Raw genomic sequence first — 21,109 nt, forward strand, 5'->3', positions numbered from 1 at the left:
AAACAAAGGAATGGGAGTTCTGATATGTGCTACATGGATGAACTTTGAAAACACTGTGCTAAAAATGTGATATAAACCATACACCAAAGGACAAATATTATATGAACTCATTTATATGAAATAGCTGGAATAGGCAAATTCATAGAGACAGAAAGTAGAACAGAAATAACTATGGGCTAGGAGTGGGTAATGGGGAGTTACTGTTTAAATGGGTAGAGTTTCTGTTTGGGATAATGAAAAGTTTTAGATATAGACAGGGCTGGTGTTTGTACAATGTTGTGAATGCAATTAATGCCACTAGATTGTATACTTAAAATGGGGCCAAAAGACACCTGAAAAGATGCTCAACATCACTCATCATCAGGGAAATACAAACAAAAACCACAATGAGATCACCTTACACCTGTCAAAATGGCTAATACACAACACATAAGAAATAACAACTGCTGTAGAGGATGGGGAGAAAAAGGGATCCTCATGCACTGTAGGTAGGAATGTAAACTGGTATAACCACTGTGGAAAACAGCATGGAGGTTACTCAAAAAATTAAGAAAAAAAAATACCATATGACCCAATAATCCCACTACTGAGTATTTACCCAAAGAAAATGAAACCACAAATTTGAAAAGATATATGCACTCCTATGTTTATTGCAGCACTACTGACAATAGGCAAGATGTGGAAGCAACCTAAGTGCCCATCGATAAATGAACAGATAAAAATGATAAACACACACACACACCATGAAATATTGTGCAGCCATAAAAAAAAGGATGAGATCTTGCCATTTGCCACAACATGGATGGACCTAGTATTATGTATTATGTTAAGTGAAATAAGTCAGACTAAGAAAGACAAACAGCATGATTTCACTCATATGTGGAATCTAAAAAACAAAACAAGCAAAAACAGAATGAGACCAATAAATTCAGAGAACTGATGGTTGCCAACAAGGGAAGTGGCGGTAGGGGTTGGGGCAAAATGGGTGAAGAGGAGTGGGAGACACAAGCTTCCAGTTATGGAATGACTAAGTCATGGAAATAAAAGGTACAGCACAGGGTATACAGTCAATGATATCATAATAGTGTTGTATGGTGACAGATGGTAGCTACACTTGTGAACACAGTATAACAAACAGAAATGCTGAGTCATTATGTTGTACACCTGAAACTAACGTAACACTGTGTGTCAACTGTTCTCAAATAAAAAAATGTTTTTAAAAAGAAATAAAAATAAAATGATTAAAACGTCAAATTTTATGTTAAATAATATAACTTACCACAATAAAAAACAGTGGCAGAAGAAGTTGCTTATTTACTGGTTGGACAACTAAAAGCTTAATGACCTAACAGAGGTAAAAAATATACAATACATTGTTTTAATAGAAAAACTTGTTCTAAATCAAGGATCTCAAGAATTTGCAGTAATAAGTGTATGACTAACCACCTAATCATATTTTGGAATTATGGAAGTCCCCATAACTGGTTTATCCACATCTAGCAGTACAAAATCTAATTCTATGGCTCAAGTTAATTACTAATCATCCTTAATGATGAATATTAGAGGCTTCAAGGATAAATGAAGAACAGATGAGCTACAAATCTAAGTATTCTGATTTCTTATTATCCTTTGTATCTTTTACTAGTAGAGGTGATAATAAGTGATTTAAATGACTATCAAAATCAAGGAGAGAAAAGTTAGAGCACAGTCATTCTGCACAGTAGGTTCTAAGAGCAGAACTTAACATTAGTTCTTTCAATATCTAACTTACAGTACATACGCTTTACAAGGGAAAACACAGAACTCCAGTGCCATTCAGATGCTAAAGAATTATTTTTATTTGTTCAGTTTGTTTGCTGTGTCTTTCAACTTGATGAATGATTCTAATAGAAGTGCCATTCTTGGCTGAAAAACCCTGGGATTTTACCACCTCTTTTGTGACATGGATATATGTTTCAAAGGACCTTCCCAAATGTATCAACTGTACTGTGGAACAATGATCTCTCTTACTACCTTTCAGATTTTGAGTCTGAGGCCTTTCTCAACAGTGCCAAAAAGGCATTTGTGCCAGCTGTCATCTTATGTTCTCTGCTACGGTCTTCATTCTCTTCTGATTTGGACTCTTCACTCTCTTTTAAAATTACTGCCAAGTAAGTGAAAAGAGACAATGTCCCTCGTTTTACTCAAGCTGCTTGGAATTAAACCCCTGAGAGAAAGGTAACATCTATTCATAATAAATATTCTGTTCTTCAGGCTTCTCTTTTCTGGACTTCTTACAGAATGCCCAGAGGCCAGGCTCTCAAATTATCTAAATATAAACAAAATGCTTGTTTCCTGACTGAGACCTCATCTGCCAAGATTCCACTCAGACTGCTGATTTATAGGTGGCTCTAACTCTCAAAGTACAGAAGACTGTAACAGAAGTGGTGACACTGCCCGTGGTCAGGAAAGTAACAGCTAAAATAAAATCCACAGCACTCTAAAGAGGAAGAAGCAAATTAGGATAAAACATCCAGTTTGCTTCTCTTTTACCACTCAATACTTTTTATTCTACCTCTCATATTCTAAATATGGAATATATTCTATAATATCTTTTCAACATAGCTTATATGTATGTCATAGTAAACTGGTGACTCATTTTAAAATAATACTGTGGATTTTGAAAAAAAATAAATACTTAAAATTGAATACACTTTTAAGGAAGAAATAAAAAAATCATTTATCCATTCCTTCAAGTACATATTTTCACAGGATGGCTGATTCTACACACTACACTATGTCCACTCAAAACCCAGGATTACTAACTACAGAGCTTCCACTGAGCATTCGGTGTTTTGATACTTAGTTGTCCTGCCCAGTATTTCAGTTTCTATCCAAGAATCAGAATCAAAAAGCTATTTACTGAAGTCTGCATTTTTATGTAACCCATGTAAACAAATACTGTAAATCTCTAACTCAGGGTAAAGGACGACCAATGCCAATCTGCAAGCTTGAAGGTTGGTAAAGAAACGGATAAAAAGACACCTTCAGATCATTGGATCACTGAAGGTGAAGTTGGCTAACAATGAAATGTCAACTCTGGCTTAATTCTTCATCAGAAAGATGAGAAGAATCAGTGACTCTCAAAATAGCACTAAGTAAAATTCACAATATTCTAGAAAGTAGTATAAAGTATATAAAAATGTGTATTTGCAAAAATATTTTCTCATTTAAGAACACTAACCAGAGATGTCTCTGTTGATTCTGGCATGGCTGTAATGTCTCCACCATACCAAGCATTAAAGCTACAAACTGGCTTGCTGTTTGAGTGGTTTGAAAAAAGTATATTCTGTATCACTGAACTGCTGTAAATTTAAATCCATTTCCTGTAGTTCTCAGCTTCTTTTGGCAGAATACTTCTAACTAGCATGTAATAAACTATATTGTCATACTTCAGGGTTTTTATAACTCCATCTACTGGGGGTTGAGGAGGTAATAAGAACCCATAAGGAAGTTAATGTATCATGGTGACATTTTATAACATTTAGCTGGCCTGGGGACAACTGAAATCATGTGTTTAAGATGGGAAGCATTACTAAATTTGGGATGACTTCTTGTGGCATTATTTTTCCTTACACAAACATCACTACATTTGTTCAGAAATAGATTTGTTTTTTTTAAAAATCACTCTTCCTTCACAGTATAAATTATAAATTTTAAATTAATAAAAGACTGGAAACTAGGATACTAATTTTTAAGTTACTACAAAAGATAATTTTGAAAAATCCTGAGATTTCCATTAACTAGTCAATTCCCCTAGTTTTTGTTTTTTTTGTTTTTTCTTTGTTGTTTTGTTTTTTGTTTTGTTTTGTTTTTTTGTTTTATAAGAAATCAGCCTTGTAGCCAAATGAAAAACAATTAAACTGATACAAAAACAAGGCAGGTACATGACTGTCTTAACATAATTAGCATGTTTCTGAATTGTCATGGGGGAGACTGACAAGAACCATCAAAGCAGAGAAAAAACATGGAGAGAGTACTATATGAAGCCTCTACTGGTGACATTTTATTTTGTAATTGACTTTTCATTCATTTAATAAGTATTTATTGAGTTGTTACGGTGTAGCTGGCATTATGCTCTATGCTAAGGACACACCAGAGAACAGGATATAGTCCTTGACTTCGAGAGTTTACAGTTAGCAATACAGTCAGACATTTTAATAATTTTTAATAAAGGGGAAAGGAATATACCTAAAAATTTTGATTTGTGAACTTAAAATTCAAGTCTCCTTTGAGCTCTAATTTTAGTTATCCCTGCTTGCAAATTCTTTTGATATATAAAGCTATATGACTGCCATATCTGTGAACAGACCAAAGTTGACCCATTCTACTCACTTAGAAAATTAAGTATTAGAAGGGTCTTTAAAGATCAATTTGTCTAACCTAATTTGTCTAACATATGGGGAAACTGAGTCTAGAAGAGGGAAGGAGATTTGATTAAGGTCACTTGGCTGCCATGTCTTTATTTTAATGAGTTTTTCTTCCAAGTAAGATATAACTTCAGGAATATCTTTATAACTAGTCCTTTTAATTTATGCTTACCTGACACCTTTCTTCTTCACCCTACCTCTTATCTCCACTGGGAGAGTGGGTCACATTACCCTCATTATCCTTTCTTACGAACTTAGTGGAAGCAGTCTTTTCTCCCCACAGGGTCTGTTTCTTTTCAATGGCCTTCCTGAGACCTCACCCCTATACTATTTCCTCTTCTCCACTGATGTGCTCTCTCCTGAGTTTACTTGACTTAGCTGCTCCAGTAGAATTGTCCTATTTGTTGCCAAAATTCTCAGTGGTCTAAAATCATTCCCTATTCACATACCACCTATTACTTGCTGAAACACTCTTATCGTTGGACATACATTCTAATCTTAAATGACAGTCTCCTTATAACTGTTAACGGCATTATTTCTTTTTTCATTCATCATTGATCTTATGCTGTCATTTTTATATTTTATTTCAGTAAAAAAAATACATGAGCTTGGGAGGCAGAAAGATCTCTGTTTCAATTCAGATTCCACCTCCCACTGGCAGTGTACTCTCAGGCAAGTTACTGAACCACGCTAAACTTTACTTTATTCACCTGTAAAATAGGGATAATCATAATTCCCGTTTTACAGGGTTTTGTGAGGACTAAATAAGATTATATATGTAGTTATTACCACAATGCCAGGTAACTAGAGATACTATTTTCTTTCCCTTTTCCTAAAACCCTCTTCATTTGGCATCGATGATACCTCTCCTTCCTCTCTCTCATCTTCCTCTTCCAAACTTCACCTGTGTGTGTGTGTGTGTGTGTGTGTGTGTGTGTGTGTGTTTTTTAAGACCTCAGCTTCACTCTGTGCCAATGACACGCCAATCAGCAGGCTAATTCCGCCCTTTGAAATGAGGCTCATCCTGTATTCACATCTCTCTAGGAGGGATATTTCTTCTTAGATATTCCACCTTTCACTTCAAATTCAACAAGTCTAAAAGCAAGCTCATCTTCCTCCCCCCAAAAGTGTCCCTCCTCTCTATTTCTTTGAATATCTCACCTCTCTATATCAGCCAAAAGTTCATCTTTGACCCTTTTTTCTTTCATCCTCTTCATTTCTTAGTCACCAAATCTTCTAAGTTATCAAGATATCTCTCTCTGTCCCTTCCACAGAGAGCTTTTGTCTTTCCTCTTCCCCATCCCCACATCTTCAAGTTCCCAATGCTTCCTAGACAAAGTCCAGGTTCCTCAGTCCAGTGTTTGTTCCCTGCTAAACCCAGCTCTTTTCCTCTGTATGTGAACTTCCCACTGACTCTCAAGTGCAACATGCCCACCAATTATCTTGAACTTCCTACCCCATGATGCCTATGTTTACAATTTCCAGCTTCTTCCTTCTTATGTATCCATATCCTTTCTTTCAAGTGGCAAGCATCTAATGAAACTACTCACCACTCCAGCTCTGCATGTGTGTTTTCTGCCACAAATTTTTACTACATGTTTTTCCTCAGTCACACACTGCCCAGCTCTGTTATTTAATTCTCTCATGTGATATGTGTAGGTCCTGTCTTTGACATAAGACTGTGAGCAAGGACTATCTCATCTCTGTTTTGTCTAGAAGAGTGCTGGATATACTAAACTGGTTCAATAAATACTTGTTTAGTGAATAATACACATAAACTGGTTACCAAAAAAAAAAAAAAAAAAGATGTCAGCACAAGTAACCATCTTAGGCCTTTACCTGGCTTAGAAGTCCTGCTTCAAATGCAATAGAAAATTGAAAGACCATAACTAGTCTGTGAAATAAGCGTTCTTCATTCCTGAATTATACAGGTAAAAAGTAGTTGATTAGGTACTTATGTGGTTTTATGGATTCACTTTCATTATTTGCAAAAAGAAAAAGCTTATGTAAAGGTTAAATCTATAAAATTATAAATACATATAGTATCATGGAAATTCTTTTTATTTTTTATTTTTTTTAATGTTTATTTATTTTTGAGACGGAGAAACCGAGCATGAATGGGGGAGGGTCAGAGAGAGAGGGAGACACAGAATCTGAAGCAGGCTCCAGGCTCTGAGCTGTTAGCACAGAGCCTGATGCAGGGCTCGAATTCACAGACCGTGATATCATGACCTGAGCCGAAGTCGGACGCTTAACCGACTGAGCCACCCAGGCACCCCTGGAAATTCTTTTCTTAAAATAAGTAAATTCTGTACATGCTTTGCATCTCTAGCTGGTAAATTTTAAAATGATATTTAGGCAAGGCTGAGTATAATACTATGTTTAGTTAGTAGAAATAAAAGTATATCTAAATCATTAACTTCAATCACATTATTTTAATACTGGCACAATATTTGCTAGGAATTGTGTTAAGTGCTAGGGATACCCAGAGAATAGTCTCTGCTCTTGAGAAGCTCCCTAATATTGACTACAAAATCAGTAATAGTCTGATATAATGACTGGTATATTCTAGTTATGAACCAAATGCTGTGAGAGGAACACTGAGCAGTCTGGTGAGGCTGCACCGTAATACCTGTGGTAGCAAATTGGAGGGGACAGCCTGAAGGGGTAGGCTGAGGCTGACCACAAAGTTTCTAATGCTCCCTGAAAGGAGGGTAAAATGTAAACACACAGCGTTTTAGAAAGATAACTGTCAACTTGGAGGATGAAATGGAAACAGTAAACTGTTGAGTCAGATAACTTGGAATTTTCAGGTAAGGAAAATTTGAACTAAATCAACATCAGAGAAATTAAAAAGGTGGGAAAAACAAATGTAGAGTAGCAGCAATCAGTAGATTCATATATAGAAAGTTTGGCACTGGGGAGTAAAGTGTACAAAAAATGTATTCTTAGACTCTTACTTGTTGCTATTACTTTTATTTCAAAGTCTGATGGATAAAAATAGTCTATATACTGAGAACACAACTTGGCAGCATTTTTTATAACCATGTTTCACGGAAGGTGAAAGTCAAGTCACTCCAACACATTCCAGCTACCACCCCATCCCAGGTCAGTTACTCTTTAAAAGGATGTGAACGTAAAGGAAGTTAGTCTACTTTGTCAGACACAGAGGCACTGCATTTTTAGAAGTGTGACTGCTTCTAGTAAGCACTTTTTCTGGTAAAATGTGATAGAGTACATATCTGTTACATGTCACTCTTTTCATATGGGTGCTTAAAACAAAATAAAAAAAAAAAACTAAGTAATACAATAAAGGGGCTTAACGCCTTTCTTGAACAAAGATATTTTAAAGACATACTGAATAGTTACAGAGATTCTTTGAAATCCTATCATACAGATAAGAATTTAGGCAAATTATTTTGTAATTTCTTATTATGTGCCAATATATTATTATGGGGTCTAAAATTAAAATAAATGCAGAAATATGTCAATAATTTCAACAAATGGCTCTTGCTACTGAATGGACCCCAGCAGGTAGGGCAACCAGGTATGTTCCTATAAATCCTTAAATTGCTGAAAACACATAATCAGAATTAAGGAAAGAAACAGCATGTCAAAAGGCAAAAACTGCATTCTGTTCCACTTTAATTGGTAATAAGAAAGTACAGAATAGGGGTGCCTGGGTGGCTCAATGGGCCAAGCATCTTACTCTTGATTTAAGCTAAAGTCATGATCTCACAGTCACGAGATGGAGCCCTGCATCCAGTGTGGAGCCTGTTAAGATTCTCTCTCTCCCTATGCCCCTTCCCTGTTTATACTCTCATGCTCTCTCTCAAAAAAAAAAAAAAAAAAAAAAAAAAAGTACAGATTAAGCAATAAGGATATGCATTTCTGTAAAGCAACAAATAAAAACATTTTCAAGACACATTTCCAACAATGAATCCTCAAAAAAAAATTACTATGTACTAGGAAACAATCATCCTGATGGCAAAATGTAACACTTGTACAGTATTACAGTATAATGGAATGGCTTCCACTTAAATCCCACCCTTTTAAAAAATGACTTGGATTTGGCCAGTGAATGGAGCACTGATCAGGGTGTTCTGGTGACTTTTACCTTGAGTAGGATGGAATAAACCACTTGTCCTCTGTCCACTTTGATTTCATTTGGAGAAGATAAAAATTTAAGGCAAAAATTCTAATAATACCTTAAAGCTATATATTACTGTAAGAATTGCCTAAGCCCTTTATATATTTGATCTTATTCGATCCTCACAATAAACATCTCCCACTTAACAGATAAAGGAATTGCAATCTCAAGTTTTAAGAAAGTGCTAATTAACAGAAGAGGAAATATTACAACCCAGGTGTCCTCAACTCCCAAAACAGCAATGTTCTCTCAAATGACATAGTTAGCGTTCTTCTAAAGCATAGCTGGAGGTCAGTGTTGGTAAAAAGTTGATGATTAAATATGTCTATAGTAAAGAGACTGGCTAGCTCAGTAGGAAGAGCATATGGCTGTTGATCTCTGGGTCATAAGTTCAAGCCCCACATTGGGTCAAATACTTAAAAATAAAAATCTTCAAAAAATAATACAAATAAAAATAAACATCTACATGTAGTAGGAAAAATCGTCTTCATTGTTTGTATGTAATTATTATAATACTTTCTGAATGGTACACCTTATAATTCCAATGAAACCAGCAAAAAATGTTTCATGGTTTAATAGTCATGCTAGATTTCTCTTCATATTCAAAATAGGTTGCTAAAAGAATTAGTTCTTGTCAATTATATTTATACGTCAGTGGTTACTTCTGGACACAAAAAAGTGCTCTCATCTGGAAGAAGTTCAACAGCACATTGTTAATACTCTACTCCTACAAAATAATTTTAAAGCTCCATGGGAATTTAGATTTGCACAAGTTATTAGGATGTGACCTTTCCCTTAGATTTCTTATTTTAGGATTGACTTAACATGGTATTTCCCCAGTGGGAGCTGTTGTACTTCCTTCGCAGATAAGAAAAATAGCAATCACAAATTATAGTGAGTAAACTTAGGAAAACATACATTTCTGTGATGCAGATGAAACCAAAATCATAAAAGTAGAGCCTGCACTACATATTCCTTGAGTTTGAGAGGAAAGCCATGTGGCTTGCTAACAAAAGAAAACAAAAGTCATGCCATTTTGGTATTTCCCTGAAATTTATACTTAATTGTTTTTTGTCCCAGCTACCAAGTCTTATGACTTTTAAAGATTATTAAAGATGTTTACGTCACTAAATTTCCTACGTCCTGTCTACTGAGAGTATAAAAGGTTAAAAATATCAAACTTTTAGTAATTTAAATGATTTCAGATCACAGGATCTGGACTGAAGGACAAGGAGTTCATCAGTACAAAGAAAAAATTGAATAAAATGAGAGAGATCACAGTTACTTCATGTTCCACAGAATAATAGTGGCTTCCAATGATTGACCTCTTACTGTATGACACTGTGGTAGAATTGAGACACATGATTTGTAACATGGGAGTTATTCAAAGTAGCCAAAGAATCAAGCATGCTATAGCTAGGACTCTCCAGCTCCTTATTGGTATTTTTTTTAAAGGCAAACAAAACTGTGGAAGGGGAGATGATGAAGACATGTACAGTTTTCCTAATTAGGTGCCCAAATCCATTTTATATAGTGCTAGTTGATGAAAAAATTAAAATTAAGAAATTACAAAAAGACTAAAATATTTTTCTCTTCTAAGAATGAAAGCATAGGATATAAGTGAAAATTAAGGAACTGTCAAAAGTAACTTTTTATATCCTCTCTTATCAGATATATTTGTACAGCAAGTTTTTAAAAAATTACTTAAGAACACTGCTTCATTTATTATTCAAGAATCTCAAATAATCAAATCTACCATGTGTTCTGCAGTCTAACAAACTCTTAATTCAGAGTCTCTATATCACGAACTTTTTCTTTCAGGCTTAATTTTTAGGAATTAACCCTCAACATTTTACAGCTGCGACTAACATTTTTAAGTAAAGATAGTAGCCACGGTGGTTGACACACATTTTTTTCAGAAAATACTATGTAGCTTAGATAAAGTTAGGTTTCAAAACATTGTTTTCGAATGGAAAGAGAATACAGAAATCATTTACCACAAGTCCTTAATTGTGTAGACTTTGGGGGTCAGGGATAGCAATGTATTTATCAAATACTACATACACATATCAAAATATGTGTGTATATTAAGAACTAGAAGGCAACTTGTAGAATAGTTTCAATAACAATTTGAGATTACAGATAATTTTCTTCTTTAAATGATCCGTACTGTTATTACATTGCTTATTTGATATTAAAAAAACAATATACTGCATTGTAATTAAAAACTACAATCTCTGTTTCAGGTCATTAACTCTATCACTTAAACCCTCAAATTAAAGTTTAGAATGAAAAGCAAAGACAATCACCCCTAATCTTTTTCCTGTTCGTTGGAATACATTTTAACCATGTAATTTTGTACCTTAAAATTTTCTCTGTGTCTTTATTCTGAAGTAACTATTCCCCTCGAATATTCAAGGCACAAATTTAGAATATTTGATTTAGATAAATCTTTTTTAAACAACTGATCTGTATCCATCTCTCCAGAAGTCCTACTTTGTAAAACCCCCATTTTCAAAAGCAGTCATTCTTTTCTAACCAGCAACATGTGGACTTGAAGGACATTAAGGGACCTGCAACAGTCTTTACATTTTATTTAAATTTGGCATAACCTCAGGAAATCATCTGCAACTCCCTGGAATTAAGTCGGTTTTTCCCTAACCAAAAACAAAACAAAACAAAAAGAACCAAAACCCCCATATTATTCTGATACCTAAACTTGGTGAAGCCCCTCACTCTCCACCCTCATTCTACTATCACACATACAAAGCCACTGCTAAATGATAATATATTTCTATGGATAGAAATCATTTAAATGTATACTTTGGAGGAAATACATTTCTGTTCATATTGCTGGTAATATGTCTCCAGAGCAATTTGAAATGCCTTAAATACTAATGATGAGAGACGAATACAGTTGCTCAAACCCCTTAACATAGAAACTCCTCTTCCAGCAATGTACCCAAACAGCTATTTTTTAAAAAGTGAAATACGTGCATGAAGACATTCACTATATGTAACGATACAGAATAGTAATTGTAAAATAATAAAAAAAACTTGAAACTACCTCAAAACTTGCTTAGTAAGTCATGTGGTACATGTATTATTGTGTTGCCACTATGACACATCTGGAAGCCAGGTAGAAACAAAGAAAGATTTATATGATCTAACAGTAAAAGAAGCAAAAATGCCACATATACTATAATTACTAGTAAGTAAAAAATGTGAACACATTAATAAGATCTGGAAGAAACTATGCACAAATAAGAATGTCATCTTTTATTTAAAAATATTTTTTCAGTCATAAAAATGTCTTAGAAGAATTTAGTGTAAAATGAAACAAACCCAATAATCAAAATTCAAAAGCAGAAGCAATTTGTTCTAGTTCCTAATCTTATTTCTAAATGTACCACCTACCTGCCTCTTAGGTTTTAAAAGTAAACATTATCTCTGTTCCAATCCTGAAGTTCTGAATTCATACACAGCAGTATAGCTAGGCAGAGAGTTTATTTACAGAGGGCAGGACTGAACTTTGCATGTGAGCACATACAGAAGACGATAAAGATCGTTGTGTCCTATTAGTAATTTACAGAATTGTGATTTACTCCACCCAGTACACCTATAATTGAATTCCTCAGCCATAAAATCATTGGGACCAAACAAGCTCAGATATCTTTTATCTAAACCCTTTTTTCTCCCTTACCATCAGTTAACATATTTCTTATGAGGCTTTTCTTCTTTTTATAGATTCATTTGTCTTAGTTATAAATTAACCTCACAAGCAACTCTCCCTACCACCCAGCTCTGTTTCCTGTGTACCAGGATTCCTTTTACACACACAATTTATGATACAGGGGCCATTTAAACTGCCAGTTGGTAAATGATGCCCAAGGAATCATTTCTAGATTAATAATAAAATTAAAAACTCCTAAGAATAAATGCCCTCAAGCAGATATTCTCCTTACAGCTGGGCACCCTGGCAAAAAAGTAAAATGTTAACTGCTGAAAACCTGTTATTTCCTTTTGGTTTTTCAGAAAAATTGTGGTAAAATATACACAACATAAAAATTTACCATTTCAACCATTTTTAAATGTACAATTCGGTAGCACTGAGTACATTCACACTGTACTCCATCACCACCATCCATCTCTGGAACTTTTTCATCTCCCCAAACTGAAACTCTGTCCCCATTAAACACTAACTCCCATCCCTCCCTCCTCCCAGTCTCTGGCACCCACCACTCTACCTGCTGTCTCTATGAATTTGACTGCTCTAGGGACAAACGTCTGTTTTTTTCTTGTTCCACCTGAAGTGTGTAAAATAGTGTAGTTTTCTAAATTGGTTGAACACACAAAGAGATTTTCTGGCAAAAGTAAAAGACTTCAGGGAAGAATTCCTAATGTTTAGCATTTAATTTTTTATGCCCAAATGCTTGGATGTGGACCAAACACTCATATTCAGATGCCAAAGTACTTACCTGCCCCTTATCTTTTGTCTTTCAAGAGGTTGGTCTTTCAATTTTAAATGGCTTTAGGTTTTTCTAAAGTTACACTGGTTTTCTAACCAAAGTTAATACTACTATTGATTTCCTTTAAGAATCAAAGTTCCCTTAGTACTAGTTGTATTCACCGAATTCCCAGACATTTAACTTAAAAACGTGATCTTCCCTCATCTTCACCATTCCAATATAAGACTCCTAATTTTAAGTTCTTGTTCAGATGTTGCCTTGGGTAATGAAGATTGGTGGACCAAGAGGTTATTAATGAGATCTAAATGCTTTCACAGTTTGGGTTTGAAAATTCAAATCAGACACTGATTGTCACCAACTAAAAACTTTGCTAAGACATGGTTCCCGAGAAGGCAGAGCACCTTGTGGAATTTTTCCACTCACAAGTCTTCCAGGGGACTGAAAGTAACTGGCTGAAGTATTAAGTGGAAATCAAACTTGTGGAGATGGGGACTGCAGTGTGTATGGACAGGATTAAGAAACACAGCTCAAGGAGGTATCCTTGATGAAAAGAAGGCCCCTGCTTCTCTCTGTTCTAAGATCTGCAAACAAACAGAAACTCACCCAATAAATCAATGAAAATCTACTAAGAATGATTATTTAGGGACTCCAGTGTGACTTTTTTTCAAAGTTTATTTATATATTTTGTGAGAGACGGAGACAGCACGAGTAGGGGAGGGGCAGAGAGAGAGAGGGAGAGAGAGAATCCTGAGCAGGCTCCATGCTGCCAGTGCAGAGCCTGATGCAGGGTTCGAACTCATGAAACTCTGAGAGCATGACCTGAGCCGAAACCAAGAGCTGTATACTTAACCAACTGAGCCATCCAGGTGCCCCTCCAGTGTGACTTTTTTTTTTTTTAATTTTTTTTTTTTTCAACGTTTATTCATTTTTGGGACAGAGAGAGACAGAGCATGAACGGGGGAGGGGCAGAGAGAGAGGGAGACACAGAATCGGAAACAGGCTCCAGGCTCTGAGCCATCCGCCCAGAGCCCGACGCGGGGCTCGAACTCACGGACCGCGAGATCGTGACCTGGCTGAAGTCGGACGCTTAACCGACTGCGCCACCCAGGCGCCCCTAGTGTGACTTTTAAAGAACTTTTTATTTTGAAATAATCTGAGGCTTACAGAAAAGTGGCAAAGATAGAGAGCTCCCATGTACATTTCACCTACCTTCCCCTACTGCTAACATATTACAACCACAGTACAGTGATCTAAACTAATAAACTGGGGCACCTGGGTGGCTGAGTTGTTAAGCGCCTGACTTTGGCTTAGGTCACGATCTCATGGCTAGTGGGTTCGAGCCCCATGTTGGGTTCTGTGCTGACAGCTCAGAGCCTGGAACCCGATTCTGATTCTGTGTCTCCCTCTCTCTCTCTCCATCCTCCCTCTCTCTCTCTCCAAAATAAATAAATATTTTTAAAAAACTAATAAATTAATGTTGTCACAATACTATAAACTACTTTATTTGGACTTCATCAGTTTTCCCACTAATGTCCCTTCTCAGTTCCAGGATCCATTCCAGGACCCCACATAGCATTTAGTTGTCATGTCTTCTTCTCCAGATCTGGGTAGTTCTTCAGTCTTTCTTCTTTTAAACAACTTTGTTGAGGTATAAGTGATATAGAAAAAACTGTACATATTTAACTGCACATTTATTTGTTCAATAATTTACCTGTATCAGTATGGAATCACATATGTGTATTTTATTTGGGGAGCTATAATTCAATACTATAGCTATTTAGTTGCTCAAATTATTTCAGCTTTGGCCATCTGGAGCTGGAAAATTTTGAGCAATAAAATAAATATCTGTAGTATCATATTTTAACCCCCCAAATAAAATACATGAGTATTGGATATTGAAATTACTTTCTCCTTTGTGAGTAGGGATCATGGTTGCATGGCCTACAGGGAACCAGGCAAGATATTACTTTTTTTTAATCTCAATTTAATTATAAATATCATAGGAACCTAAAATAATATACTTGTACTGAGACTTATTTCTAAGGATCTAAGTTATTTTTCAACTTCTAGGTCACTCTTCTATCTTTGTTTTGTCTGTGACAAATACATTACTGGGTTCTCCTTCAACTGACTGGTAAATTATATAGTAGAAGGTATTCTGATAGCCAAAATAAAATCCCTCTAAGAAATTTTACAATAAAATACTATGAAGAATTTGCATGTTCTTTTAAAAAAATACTTTAAAAATACCAATTTAATAAGTAAAATAAATTTTAATATGAATCTAATGAATAAAATAATAAATTCTACATTTACCTACCGTGGAAGGGTGACTCTTGTTTGAGAAAATGACCTTCTTGTAAGTTGGTCTTGAAAGTTGATGTCTTTCAAATCTGGATAATTAAAACAAAAAAAACACAAAACTTTTGATATACATATACTCAAAGTTTTCAGACAACCTATGCTGCCAAAATGTACAAGCACAAATAAATTTATTTTCTCTGTTGTATTTCATTCTGAATGTTTGTTTTCCCTTATTTTTATATTCTCTAGAAGTAACCAACAGACTACCAACAGACTCACTGTAAATCACACAGGGCTGGAGAATATTCTTAAAGAGACATGTATTAGATTCATTTCACCTACTTTCCTACTCTGTCACTGATCAGGAGTTAAGGTCCTTTATCTCATTCATCTTTTTTAAAAATTTTTTTAAAGTTTATTTATTTTTGAGAGAGAGAGAGAGAAAGAGAGAGCACACATGAGCAGGGGAGGGGCAGAGAGAGAGAGGGAGACACAGAATCTGAAGCAGGCTCCAGGCTCAGAGCTGTCAGCACAGAGCCCAACGCGGAGCTTAAACTCACAAACTGCGAGATCGTGACCAGAGCCAAAGTCGGATGCCTAGCCAACTGAGCCACTCAGGCGCCCCTACTCATTCATCTTTTATGTCAAATTAATAATGACACTTACATTATTGGACAGACTTTAGAAAAACTAGATCTTAAAAGGATTAATAACCTCAAAAGACAGGTGTTTGATAAAGGTTAGAGACAGCAAAGATGCTATTTATTGAAATATAGAACTTCATTTTAGATGGCACATGGCTGTTACATGGTTACAGTAAAATTATAGGCGTGTGTCACAATCATTTAGGGACAGAAGATGCAGCACATTCCACATGGAGATTTTTAAAAGGAAAACCCAGAGAGTAGAGTATTCAAGTAAATGTGCCAAAGGTCTCAGGATTCATATCCCTGGTTCTTATGAAGGGCGCAGGGATTCTAGAATAGCTGTACATTCCATAAAGACAAAATAGCATCTAGTTCCAAAGCCTTATCATCATGGCCTTAAATGCCCCAACATCCAGACCTAATGACCTGCACAGTCTAATCGATACAGAATTCTAAATTTTTTTTAATTCTACACCTTTGTAAGCTTGGAACTTGCAAAAACTATTCTATTACTTGATACATAACATAAAAGTAGTGGATCATGAGTATAAAGTGTTATCCCATTTTGTTATTTCTAACTTGAAATATAAACTATAGCCAATGTATTTTGTTTGTTTCTCTAGCATTATTTAATACTTCTTGTTGGGAACTGAAAATTTCTTAATATAGACTCAACATTAATAACAACTGTTTGTTTTCAGAATGGGAAATATTCTTCTATGGAAAAATCTGATTTGTTAGTGTTTCATTTCTGTATGTTTTGTTTTCTGACTGATTACTAACCTATATGAGAGCAATTTACATAAATGCTCTCTGATTTGTTAGTCAAAACCGAAGGAGTACCCACACCAAAACTATTCATTACATATAACATGTATAACACATGAGAAATAACTTTACCTATAATGGGTTACCACTTTGACATTTTTTTACACTTAATTCAACTAAAAGTTCAACTGAGGCACCTGGGTGGCTCAGACGGTAAAGGGTTTGACTTCGGCTCAGGTCACGATCTCACAGTTGGTGGGTTTGAGTCCCGTGTAGGGCTCTGTGCTGACAACTCAGAGGCTGGAACCTGCTTCAGATTCTGTGTCTCCCTCTCTCTCTCTCTCTCTCTCTCTGTCTCTGCCCCCCCCCACTCATATTCTGTTTCTCTCTGTCTCAAAAATAAACATTAAATTTTTTTTTACAATTCAACTAACTATATGGGGGAAAAAAGGAAAGAATATTAATAAAGAAAAATTTGAAAAAATCTCCATCTGAAAAATTAAAGAATGTTGATTCCAGATTAAGGCAAATCATACTAGCAATGCTTGACACTGGTCTCAATTTCCCTTTGACATATATATGAATTCATAAAGAAGTAGACAAGAACAAAGTAAACTGCCATGTGTTCCTAGCTTGTGGCCCTAAGAGTTGGATCAAAGAGAAAATTGGGCCAGCTCCTGCAGCTTTCAGAGGCAGACAGGTTTCCATAACCTCCCCCCCGAAACCCCTCCTATAACTAAGATCAGTAATCTCCTTTCTGAACACATTCAGAATTGCATTGTACCATACACTGAAGGTGTAGTTTCCAAACAGAAACTACAGTAGGGAAGAAACAAGATCCATTTGGGGGGTAATGCATACCAAGGATCTTCCACATTCTCCACCTGGTCAGTTAATTACAGATTGGTTTATACTCATTAGATTGTAAATCCTTCTACTCATCCCTATAAACCAGAGAACTAAGACTGTGAAAACAGCAGACAAACCCCTTACATTTCAAGAGAACCCACATTCAATCGGGGCTGTTCATATCTACTCATCCAACTTTTTAGGTTCTACTAAAAATCCTCATGCAGATGTAAATAGATAATAACTCGGGCCAAAGGGCAATTTAATCAGACTAATTTGTCTGAAATGGTATAAACAGCAAAAGCTGACTTTTGAAACAACGTTCAGAAAACAGAAAAATAATTAACAATGAAAACCATCAAAAACTTATCAAAGAATTACTTCCCAAAAAGCTCTGGGACTAGATAATTTTCTGGATTATTTTTTTCTAACTTTCAAGGAGGAGATCATTTTCTTGTGACAAAGTTGAATGAATAAAAACATATACAAACTTGTGGTCAAATTACTTTTTCAAAAAGAGCGTAATATTGATATTAAAAGGGTGCCTGGGTGGCTCAGTCAGTTGAGCATCCAACTTCAGCTCAAGTCACAATCTCATGGTCTGTCTGTGGGTTCGAGCCCTGTGTCAGGCTCTGTGCTGACAGCTCAGAGCCTGCAGCATGCTTCAGATTTTGTGTCTCCCTCTCCCTCTTCTCCTCCCCCACTTGTGTTCTATCAAAAATAAATAAACATTAAATAATTTTTTAAAGAAAAAAAGTAGTGAAAAACAAAGAGAAAAATACCAGTCCCACTTATTAATACTGATTTAAAATTATAAATAAAATGCTAATGAGCAAATCCAATCATATACTAAAGGAACAAACCACCATAATCAGGTTGGATTTACCTCAGGTAAAGATTTACCATCAGAATATCAATTAAATAACATGTCACAGCACTAGGTCATATTTTAAAAGAAATGAGATGATTATCTCAAACAACGCAAAAAATACTCAATAAAATTCAACATCCATTCTTGACATTGTTCCTTTAGAAAACTAAGAACCTTTAATAATGGGGATATTTATCTCACTCAGACTTATAACCAGTATCATCTTATTTGTGAAATATAATGACATTTCCCAAAATGTGTTCTGTAGGTAGCCAGTTCTTTAAGACTTTCCAACAGAAAAGTTCTACCATAAAAAAATTTGCACGTGTTACTCCTTCTTTTTGGAGATTAATTTATTAATCTCCAAAAGTGCATAAGAATTGAATAAAAACAGTAATAATCTGCCTTAACTCCTCAAACTTATTTGAACATGTTTCTTCACTTTCTATTATTTCACTTCTCAACCCACTTTGCTACTGACACTTAAGCAAAATTTACAAGTTGTTTCCTTCTTGCTAAATTCATTAGTCTCAATTTTCAATTCTATTTATCCAAAGTTGCTCTGGTGTTTGAAACAAGTGGTTCTCCTTCAGGGAAAAATGCTCTGATTTGCAGTATTTGCCAATTTCGGTGGTATAAATACTTCCACCGTGACTGAGTTCATGCTACCAACATGACGTCACTGAGCATGGAGATGGAAAGAACAGGCGAAGTGACACATGCTATACAGCATTTCTACCATACGGATATAATGAATGTGTAATGTATAATGTATACATGATTAGGAAGGATCAACAATGCATAATGATTAGGAAGTGATGCCTGTGGTGTTTATTATGTTTGTTTTTTGTTTTTGTTTTTATTAAAAAATTTTTTTAATTATATATAGAGAGCACAAGCTGGGAAGAGGGGCAGAGGGAGAGAAAGAGAGTCCCAAGCAGGCTCTACACTCAGTACAGAGCCTGATGGGGGGCTCAATTCCTGATGATGGGGCTCAATGATTCCTGGGATCATGACCTGAGCCAAAATCAGAGTCAGGTGCTCAACCAACTGAGCCACCCAGGTGCCCCATACCTTTGCTGTGTTTTTTTTTAATATAACTTGTTTAAGAGCAAGTATACACCACTGTATTTTAAACAATGGTTGTGGATAATAATTGGCTCACAAAAATCTTCAAATTTTAACAGCTGACTTTCACAAGCCAGTCTGAGCTGGCTCTAGCACCCTGGTGTTCTATAGTATTTGATATTTGGTCCATCCTTTATCACTGAAACTGTCTCCTTCTTTAGCTGCCTGAAGACCAGTTTCTCCTAGTTCTCATCTGGTCATATGACTACTACTAGGGTGGCTTTTCTTGGTACCTCTTCTTTCTGAGTGTTTCTATTTTATGTGTCCTGAAAGTTCCTTCTTGGCTCACCCTTTTCCATAAACACATCTGCTTGCTTATAGCTCCTCCATCTTTATCTGTAACCACAACTGTTCTCTCAAGAGTTCTAAATTTGTATTTCCAACTTTTTTTTGGACACTGCTACCTGAGATCCTTCAGGAACCTCAAACTCAACACCACCCAAACTAACAATCCATCTTCTCCCTCTAAAGAATGAAAGAAACACAACTCAACTCATAATTGGGCCACTCCTCGTTCCCTGTAAGATTAAAAGGAATTCCATTCTTTACTCAGGTATTTCAAAATATGTTACAGAAGATTCAGTTCATAATCACAATTCACGCTTCTCATATCCCTTTTCCCTACTTCCCTTCAATTTTTTTCACACACTGCACTCTCCAAAATGTCTCCTTCACCTAAACCCCTCCTCCTCAACATTTTCTCCATTCCCAGCCCAGTAAATCCATAATCTCTCCCTCTTCCTCCCCTTTCCCAGCACTTTAAGATTCCCTCCAGCTTTTCATACCCGGTTCATTTCTACTCATTCTCCAGCAATTCCTCACAAAAACTAGGAAATGACGTTCCTTGCAAGATCAACTTTTCTAAGGGTAAAGGAACAGGGTGTTGTACTATCAAAAGAAAATTCCCTTTGGTGGACTGGGAGGAAACTGAAAGTATATGAACTTACCCAAATGACTAATTTTTATCCCATCAAACCAAATCTTTCACTACATTCCCCCTAAATGCTGGCTGATTCCATTACAGTCCAGACTCAAGAAGGGCCAATTATATCCTTCCTTAGACTTTCACAACAGTCATATAAAACTTCCTATTAAATTTGCCTTTTGATCCTGAGATGACAAAAAAAGACTTTTGCGTAAGAGACTCAACAGGTAGAGGAAAATGGAAATGAACAATCTCTTAACAGTGGTTGGTTTTAAGTGATAGTGGAATTACTGAACGTAAGTTAAAGATCTGGTGATTTACCTTGTCACAACTTACAAGAATAAGTACTTAAAGTTTCTTAGCACTTAAAAGACACACAAACTGATGCAGTCAACCAGAACAACTAAAAGTTTAGGTCTAATCCACAGTTATACCTGAATACAGTTTATATTTGTGTAGATCTAATTGTTAAGTGTGGAATGGTGGTAGTGGTAATGGTGGTGAGAGTGGGAGTGTAGACATCTCATTCTCTAGCAAATTAAATACTGCAAAATTAGGCTGTTAAAGAATACAAGACAGGGTGGCTGGG

At 35.7% G+C, this 21,109-nt stretch overlaps 1 protein-coding gene across 4 annotated transcripts in view; it reads right to left on the bottom strand.

Moving 5' to 3' along the window:
• The window catches only part of PPARG (peroxisome proliferator activated receptor gamma), a 136,542-nt gene that overhangs the window by 96,880 nt on the left and 18,553 nt on the right, over positions 1-21,109 (bottom strand). For 2 of the 4 annotated variants that reach the window (XM_086697401.1, XM_086697402.1), the window contains exon 2: positions 15,349-15,421. The gene's annotated coding sequence lies outside the window, so the exon portion shown is untranslated. Of the gene's footprint in view, positions 1-15,344; positions 15,422-21,109 lie in introns of all 4 variants that reach the window. The other 2 variants (XM_086697403.1, XM_086697404.1) reach the window with 1 other exon arrangement.

Source organism: Puma concolor, chromosome A2 (assembly GCF_028749965.1).
Source record: "Puma concolor isolate L17-30 chromosome A2, mPumCon1.1.hap2, whole genome shotgun sequence".
In the NCBI taxonomy this organism is placed as follows: domain Eukaryota; kingdom Metazoa; phylum Chordata; class Mammalia; order Carnivora; family Felidae; genus Puma; species Puma concolor.